General features: G+C 44.5%; 1 long non-coding RNA gene across 1 annotated transcript in view; it reads left to right on the top strand.

Annotated features, from left to right (window-relative positions):
- The first annotated feature begins 9241 nt into the window (after positions 1–9241).
- LOC130125403 (uncharacterized) overlaps positions 9242–9844 on the top strand; it is a 39068-nt gene continuing 38465 nt past the window's right edge. Inside the window, exon 1 of the long non-coding RNA XR_008811427.1 lies at positions 9242–9625. This is a non-coding gene — a long non-coding RNA (uncharacterized LOC130125403). The remainder of the gene's footprint in view (positions 9626–9844) is intronic.

Here is a 9844-nt window from a genome sequence, read left to right as displayed (position 1 = left end):
GAATTGTTTTGTCCAAAACAACCGCGTTATTTGTTTGTGGCCAATCTGGAACAACCCTATTGTTCAACAGCAGCAGCAACAGCAGCAGAGATGTCAGCCAGGTCGGGTCACGATAAAAGACAGTGTAATTTAGGTTCTTTACGGCAATAGACCTCCTCCTGCTGGCTGATAAGTTTATTGATTTATGCAAAGGGCACATCGTTAATTCGTTTTGGTCAAGAGGATGTCGAGAGAGGATCTATGATATCTCCCGTTTACCTTCGATAAACGGGAAGTTGGAAGTGAAGTCCAAAGGAATTGAATCAAGCGACTTCTTTTTTGCGCAACAAAATGTCTCAACCTTTATCCATTTTGTAGACGCTTGCATTAATCCCCTTTTCTCGTTACGTGCGAGGGATGCATTTTAGTTGATGCAGTGGAAAAATTGTGAATTTTTGTATTTCCTTCCGATTCGTTGAAAGGTTTCAGTTTTACTTGGCCTTTGACTCAGACGGTAAACGTAATAGTGTAATGGCCCTTTTAGGGCACTAGAGGGTAGTGTGGTTGTACTTGTCGGATTTAGTCCAGCATGAGGTCTCCCAACTAACGCGTACTCTCCTGTAATTAGTTGCAAGGGCGATGCCTGGGACTCATGGACACCCTATCAAGTAGTCTGAGGTTTATCCGAAACAAAAGTACTTTTACTCTTATTTTAAAACACAATCTCGACATTGCTTGTATACATTTTGGCTCTATTCAAAGATTCCTGGCGGACCTGACTTGCAGACAACTATGTAGAACTCTGTTAACACAATTCATGATTCAAATCAATTCAAATACTCCTTCTCTGTTGTCTGCGGGTAAAGAAATGACCCATAACAGTGTTTAAAAGCAGAGAAAAGACTCTAAATGATATTTTTTCCACCTGAAATTTGATGACTTTTCCTAGAAAAAGGGAAACATTGTTTTTGTTCATATTTCCATGAAAGCTGTACAACACTAGGGTACTAAGCTTGGCTTAGGGTCATGTTTGACCCAGAAGTTAAAATCAGCTTTATAAACAGGTTTTTTTTGGATCAGGTAAATTATCTTTTTTCAATCTGAAATTTGATTACTTTTCCTAGAGTGACCCCACCCCCCAACATTAGAAAAAGTGAAATTGTTTTTGTTCATATTTCCATGAAAGCTGAACTAAGTAAAAGTAAAAGCTGTACATGAAAGCTAGGGTACTAAGATATTCTTAGGGTCATGTTTGACCTAAGACAAAAACTACTTTTTGCACATTTCTGCTCATTTCTTAGGCTATACAAGTGCTATCTCTTGCTGAAAAGTTAATGTTTACACATATGCAGTACCTCAAGCAATAATAAAATAATATTAACTGCTGCGATAAGCTCCAGCATCTCCACGGCCCTGAGAGCAGGATAAGCGGTTTGGATAATAATAATAATAAAACAACCTGGGCGGCACGGTGGCTCAGTGGTTAGCGCAGTCACCTTACAGCAAGAAGGTCCTGGATTCGAGCCCCGAGGTAGTCCAACCTTGGTGGGTCATCCCGGGTCGTCCTCTGTGTGGAGTTTGCTTGTTCTCCCCGTGTCTGCGTGGATTTTCTCTGGGTGGTCCGGTTTCCCACAGTCCAAAGCCATGTAGGTCAGGTGAATCGATCGGCCCAACTGAATTGTCGCTGTGTGTGTGTGTGCCCTGTGATGGCCTGGCGGCCTGTCCAGGGTGTCTCTCCGCCTGCTGCCCAATGACTGCTGGGGTAGGGTCCAACATCCCCACGACCCTGAGAGCAGCATAAACAGTTTGGATAATGGATGGATGAATAATAATAATAATGATAATAAACCTCTACTTTAGTAAAGAAAACAAGTATGACAGGTGTGTTGTAATATAAACAGGTGGTGTCCACTGATTAAATGCAGTCTTTCTGCACTGTGATGAGGGAAACCCCAGATAGTCACAAAGTTTGTGACGAATGACAGGTTGTTTCTTCGTGCAAAATAGATTTGGGGTTTAAAAATTAGATTAAGTTGCTTTAATTTAGAGGTTTAATGAAGGTGTGTCATAAATGACCCTTAAGACAAGGGCAGTGTACAGAATGTGTGGACAACACGCGGGACACAGGAACTCTCCCTGAAAGCCTGGTTGGGCACAATAAACTGTATGGGCAGCATCGGACTCGTCAGTGAATTACACACAAACCTACTTGCTCAATGAATCCAAACACAAACGTACCTCATCAATGAATGAAATCACAAATGCGTTAACATTAACGTAATTGTAGCAAGTACCGGGCTTGGTACGGTGCAGGCAGTTATAGTTTGACAGATATCTGAAAACAGTCATGGAATAAAGACGTCAGTCAACCGTGACTTGCTTCCTCGAAGTCTCTCAATGTTATATTTATTTACAATCATCACCCTGCTTACATGGTCCTCTAAGTCACTTGTACTATTGTACATATATTTATTGTCTGTCTAGACATTTACATTGGCTGCCTTACTTTATATATTCAATTTCTATATAAACACTCCAAATAAACTGGTCAATATCAAAAACATATCTCCATATCCCTATCTCTCATCCATATCATCTACTGTCATCTTATCTATAAACATGTGTTTACATTCTGCATCTTAAATGCACTTTCATATACTTTTCAGTATTATAGGAGGACCTGTTCACAGTAATGAATGAATACAATCAATAATAATCTTATAAATTTATAATCTACACTTCAAACACGGAAACCGTTTTATAACACTTGAAACTGTTGAGCCAATCAAAACTTAGACTAAAGGGATGCGTGGAGCAAGGTACAACTAACGTTACAAGCTAGAGCAAAAATATGACGTTACACAGCGCGGAGAGAACCACGTGACCTTGCCTAGGCGACAGCAGAGCTAACGCTCGCGGCGAGCCAGGTTGCATTAGCTAGCTACTAGCCAACGGTAAAAACAAGATAAACCCTATATTCTCTAATCTAATAAAACGAAAAAACACTGTATAAATATCGTATGAAACAATATTAAACAATATATAGTGCTTGTGACACAGTACCCACCTGAAAACAGTCACGGAATAAAGACGTCAGTCAACCGTGAGTCGCTTTCTCGAAGTCTCTCAACGCTGTGAAGAAACCCCGCTCAACACAATATCCTCACTCAACCGTGTCACAGCGCCCTCTGCTGTAATGGAGTCGCCACTACAGGCAACTGGGATTAAACCATTATGGTTAAATAAACATACAGACAGACTCCACATATAAAATAAAATGATTCTAAACAATATATTCTCTCAAACCCCAAGATACCATCATAAATGTGATGACACTTCCAGTGGGCATCACATAATGCAGGAGTTAGCGGAAGTGCAGACGGAGATATGAGTGTCGTCATCAATAACGGACGTGATCTCATACAACTGGTATAATTCCTTTTTCACACAGCATCGCGTTACAAATCCAAAGTTATCAAGCAGCAGGGGTTAAACTCGGGTTTGTTATGTGGGGGGGACTCTGTGATTTCAGGGTTGCCATCATAGGTGCACGTGTGTGTGCACAGACTACAAAACTGACTGATATCATTTGACAAACTAAATAAAATATAACAAGGTGAGACAACACCTTGCTCTGAACAGTATCACACTAATCAGTCATTCTAGATACTGTTGGTACTGCACAAAACACAGCTGGTAATAAAATCTTCCTGTATGTGCACTCTCCTGTGTGTCTGTATTAATGTTGTCGAAGAGGATAATAATACAAAGTATAATACGAATAGGACCGTCTCTTCATTAGTTACACTAATCTGGAATTAATTTACATCTTACAAATATACACAGGCTGCCAACACCTTCTCAAATTTCCAAACCTTTCCATGACTGCTACCAAAAGATTGGCGATAACCTGCCACAAACTATCTTGCGTTAGCATCATTTTTTAAAATCGAAACATCGCTTAAGCAGATTATCCGAGCAGTTTACATTGTTATTAAACCTGTCAGTTTCTGACCTACTTTTATCCCTACCTTGCCATCCACCTATGCCACATACTGGCCTCCAGCCTAACTTAATGAACAGGGTCGTTCATGTCTAGTTCTTTGACACACCATTGTGGTGCAACCTGGACACATCGTCGGTAATGAACTCGGGGTCATTAGGTGTTTCGGGTCTTAACAATCAGACACCGTCGCCCGAGCGATCCAGGCGGGGATGATCAAGCCCGAACTTGTGTAGCGCATTACGCCACGCGTCGCCCCTCTTCACCCAGAGCCAACAAGAGGCCTTTTCAGAAGCTTCCAAGATATTCATAATGGCTCTTCTTCGTTGCACAGCCCTCCAATGCCCAGGAGTCCCAGGACCCGGTGTAGAGACTGGCCTGCAAAGCCCCTGCAACCCACTTCAACCGGCTCGCAATGAGCCTTCCACCCATTCCTGTGACACTCAGCTACCAGATCTGCATACCTAGCCCTCTTCCTTTCTCACAGGGAGCGCTAGTGCAGCGACCAGGACACATACCCACATCCGGCCTCCCACCTGTAGACACGGCCAGTTGTGTCTCTAGGGACGCCCGACCAAGGCAGAAGTAACACGGGGATTCAAATCGACAATCCTCGTGTTGGTAGGCAATGGAATAGACCACCACGCCACCCGGACGCCCTACTTATAATTTCCATGATCAGAAACTAGAAAAAAAAGAAACCTTTACGAAGAACCACAACTAATAAATAATGTCAAAGGCTATTTTCTTGTTATTTAACATTTATTTATCAAGCCAATAAAACTAAAAATGTATAAATGCAATACAACATAGCTATATAAATAAACAGATAGAAATATTGCACATCATTTAGAGAGAGAAAGAAAAAAGGATTTACATATTCCAATTTTTAGCTAAGGTTACAATGACCAAGAAATCTGCTAGTACTACTACTACCACTTTTGGCTGCACCCGTTAGGGGTCGCCACAGCGGATCATCCCTTTTCATCTCTTCCTGTCCTCTGCATCTTCCTCACCACATCCATAAACCTCCTCTTTGGCCTTCCTCTTTTCCTCTTCCCTGGCAGCTCCATATTCAGCATCCTTCTCCCAATATACCCAGCATCTCTCCTCCACACATGTCCAAACCATCTCAATCTTGCCTCTCTTGCTTTGTCTCCAAACCGTCCAACCTGAGCTGTCCCTCTGATATACTTAGTCCTAATCCTGTCCTTCTTCGTTACTCCCAGTGAAAATCTTAGCATCTTCAACTCTGCCACCTCCAGCTCCGTCTCCTGTCTTTTCGTCAGTGCCACTGTCTCCAAACCATACAACATAGCTGGTCTAACAACCATCTTGTAAACCTTCCCTTTAACTCTTGCTGGTACCCTTCTGTAGCAAATCACTCCTGACACTCTTCTCCACCCACTCCACCCTGCCTGCACTCTCTTCTTCACCTCTCTACTGCACTCCCCGTTACTTTGGACAGCTGACCCCAAGTATTTAAACGCATATGCCTTCGTCACCTCTACTCCGTGCATCCTCACCATTCTTCTGTCCCCACTCTTGTTCACGCATATGTATTCTGTGCATACCTCCGCCTCTCCAGGCTCTCCTCAACCTATTCCCTACTCTCACTACAGATCACAATGTCATCCGCGAACACCATAGTCCACAGAGACTCCTGCCTGATCTCGTCCATCAACCTGCCCATCACCATAGTGAATAAGAAAGGGCTCAGAGCCGATCCTTGATGTAACCCCACCTCCACCTTGAACCCATCTGTCACCCCAACCACACACCTCACCACTGTCACACTTCCCTCATACATATCCTGCACCACTCCTAAACATACTTCTCTACCACTCCCGACTTCCTTATACAATACCACACCTCCTCTCTCGCCACCGTGTCAAATGCTTTCTCGAAATCCACAGTGTAAGTCTTTCTGGCCTTCTCTATACTTCTCAATCAACATTCTCAAAGCAAACATCGCATCTGTGGCGCTCTTTGGTGGCATGAAACCATACTGCTGCTCACTAATAGTCACCTCTCCTCTTAACCTAGCTTCTATTACTCTTTCCCATATCTTCATGCTGTGGCTGATCAACTTTATACCTCTGTAGTTGCTACAGTTCTGCACATCACCCTTGTTCTTGAAAATCGGTACCAGTATGCTTCTTCTCCACTCCTCAGACATCCTCTCACTTTCTAAGATTGTTTTAAACAATCTGGTTAAAAACACCACTGCCACCTCTCCCAAACGTCTTCATGCCTCCACAGGTACGTCATCTGGGGCGTTCGGGTGGCGTGGCGCTCTATTCCGTTGCCTACCAACACGGGGATCGCCAGTTCGAATCCCCGTGTTACCTCCGACTTGGTCGGGCGTCCCTACAGACACAATGGCCGTGTCTGCGGGTGGGAAGCCGGATGTGGGTATGTGTCCTGGTCGTTGCACTAGCGCCTCCCCTGATCGGTCGGGGAGCCTGTTCAGGGCGGAGGGGGAACTGGGGAGGAATAGCGTGATCCTCTCACGCGCTACGTCCCCTTAGCGGAACCCCTCACTGTCAGGGGAAAAGAAGCGGCTGGCGACTCCACATGTATCGGAGGAGGAGGTATGTGGTAGTCTGCAGCCCTCCCCGGATCAGCAGAGGAGGTGGAGCAGCGACTGGGACGGCTCGGAAGAGTGCGGTCATCGGCCAAGTACAATTGTGGAGAAAAAAGGGGGGGAAATCCCCCCATAAAAGGTACGTCATCTGGACCAACCCCTTTTCCACTCTTCATCCTCTTCATAGCTGCCCACACGTCATCCTTGCTAATCCACCGCACTTCCTGACTCTTGATTCAGAAAAATTAACCAGTAAAGCAAAATAACAAAAAGGTAAATAAATATATCAACTCTTTATATCTCTTTACATAGTTATGGAAAAATAGTTAAGTAACATTAATAAATAAAAAGGTAAGACATTGAAATTACAGCCATCCCCTACAACTGGACCCTTCTAGCTTTTCTTGCTGTGAAATTGTCGATTATGCCATTGGAAGATAACTGTTATGAAACTTGGTGGTTTAAGCGTATTACAGAAAATCCATGTAGATGCTCCTGCCCCACAGCTCATTGTTGAAGGCGTATTCAACATGTGCAGTGTTTTCAACTGCTCTCTTGGGGCCCATGCTCACCAAACCAAGACTGACAGGAGGTGCTGACCTTTACACAACAGATACAGGAAGATATTTGGAATGTATGGGACCATTGCCATATGTAATAGACGCTCAACAATGTTAGATACGAAGAAAACGTGTATATATTACTTGTTACACTGAATTATTGATCATGTCTTTCACTGGTGAAATCTGGTGGGGCAAGCCCCACTGGCCCCTCATCTAGAGACGTCACTTATGAGTAGTATATGTTGAACAATCATGGAGGCGTATTTGCCCAAAGATTCAATTCCTATTGGGGGGGGGGGGATCTTCAGTCCTGTAAATGACTGAAACGCCAGCGGTGGCAGCGGACACGTGTTGGGTACCGTATCATATTTGTTGATTTGGCGTTTCCATAAACCACACCGCTTCCTTTTCCACATCCTACCTTTTAAATCCAGTTGGATTTACAGGTCGGCATTCCTGATTCGTCCTCTCTCTCTCTCTCTCTCTCGTCATGTCTGCTGTCACTTGATAGGCGTTGTGCTAATTTGTGAAACTGATCTCCCTCGTCCAGCTGTGTGAGGAAGCATCCACCATAGGAGCGCTGACAACTGAGACGTGAGGAGATTTATTACCGTGGAAGATTAACATCTCCACATTGACAAAGCCTCGGACTGTCTTACCACCGGCCTTATCCATTATTCAGACTGGAAAAGTTGTGGACCTGAATATAAGAACCAGTCCGGACACACAAGAAAAAAAATATGACATAGGCCCGTATGTAGTCAGGGATATCTCATGCATTCATCCAAAAATGACTCAGTAGGTGATATGATTGGTCACAATGGGAAACCCCTGGTTTGGATCCATGGCAACCTATTCCCCCTTTTCAAATCTTTTTTTGTTGTTGTTTGTTTTTTTGGAAGGATCCTGTTTGGTATTGTAGCAAATTCAGGGGGCAGCTCGGGACGCCGCATCTGGGACGCGAACCCGTAACTCCCACACCGTAATCGACTAACGGGTTAGCCAAGGTGTTTACTTATACATGCACGTTACACTACCCCCCCTCCTTCGGGAAGCGCGTCCCCGCGCTTAAACATATCAGCTCCTTCATACATCTGGGCGCATACGCTTCCGATGGCCTTACGGTCTCACCATCCCGCTTCTGACACCAGTGTAGCGAATTCGGGGGGCAGTCCGGGAACCGCCACAGTCGGGACGCAAACCCGTATCTCCCGCTCCGCAAGCGACAACGTTAACCTGCCGACTAAAGGGTACGACCTGTTAGCCAATGGCCAACGTGTCTGCTTATAGTACAGCACGTTAGAGCATAAAATGTATTAACTCTGCTTAAACAGAACTCTTCAGGCAAAACATTCAATCCGAGCCAGGTTTACCGAAGTCACTGTATAACTCATGGATACCGAGCTACAGTTTGAATGAATGAATGAATTGCGATCGATTTCGATCATGTAAATAAGCAGGGTGTGGTGGACACGTATTGGGGACAGAATTCAACCCAGGAACTAAGGGTGCATGATATAAAGATAAACAATTGCCAACAATCTGATGCGATCAAAAAAACTCACACATCAAACTCAGCGAACAAATCTACGTATGCATCAGATTATTTAAACGTCTTTAGTAAGGAACCCAGTTTTAACTGGTAGATGTGTTTGCTTGATACATCTAGAGGCCTAAAAAAGTTGAAAGGATTTCCAGATAATATATTGGACACACATTAATTTAAAAAAAAAAAGGCCACAGTCTGACTCAGAAAAATGTAGAAAATGGAAAAATATATATAAGTTAATAAAGGTATAATAAAGTGAATTAACTGTAGATCATTGGTATGAATTTCGAATATTCCATATGTAAATCAGACTGTCGAGACTTAAAATGTGTGCGTGCGCGCGCGCGCACGTGTTTAATAAAAACGGATAATCAGGCGACATTTCATTTCCATCGGGGAGAGTCACGTGATTTCCACCGCGCCATGTTTCCATCCGTGCGTCAGAAGTTTGCAGCCAGAGGGAAAAGCAGCAACAAGGGGCGAAGTTTGGGACCAACTCCACGGCTGGTCTTTTTTTTTTTTTTTTTTTCCTTCCCCCTCTGTGTGTGTGTTAAATCGCGGCGACCCTATGAAAGTGGAAATAGACTACTTCTCGGTATACGAATACAACCTTCACGTCGTTCCCTGAAGATTAAAAAACAAAAAGGCGAGTTTTTCTTTTTGGAGAAAGAGAGGGGGGAAGAAAAAAAGAAAAAAAAGAAGGCGTCTCTCTGAAGAAGTGGACATTTGGTCACCGGGAAGAGTTGGATGCGCCTTGGAGATTCGTGCTTTCCTCTACTCTTGCCGCCCCCCCTCGGAGAAAATGCCGTAGAGTCGTCGGATTTGTTCGCTTTGAACCTTTTCTGCGCCGACGTGTTTCGCTGCTCTCGCAACAGTCCTCCTCCTCCTCCTCCTCGCGGAGCCGCTGTGTCGGAAGGCAGGCGCTGTCGTCGCTGACAGAAAAGGTGAGTGTGTGCGATTTAACCCAGGGACCACTGCTCCGTGCTCGCCCGCGAAGAGCCCAGCGGTGGCAAACCGAAACACAGGGCAAACAAATCTGGCACTTTCCCTTTTACCCCCCCCGTGGTTTTAGGCGTCGAATAGGGGAGACGCGGAAGACTGGCAACCCCGCGGCGCTCTCCTGAAACTGCAAACCCAGCGACCTGCGAGCGGGCTGCGGGAAA

Source organism: Lampris incognitus, chromosome 15 (assembly GCF_029633865.1).
Source record: "Lampris incognitus isolate fLamInc1 chromosome 15, fLamInc1.hap2, whole genome shotgun sequence".
Taxonomy (NCBI): domain Eukaryota; kingdom Metazoa; phylum Chordata; class Actinopteri; order Lampriformes; family Lampridae; genus Lampris; species Lampris incognitus.
The sequence above is the reverse complement of the archived record's forward strand: the minus strand, read 5'-3'. Positions and strand labels throughout refer to the sequence as shown.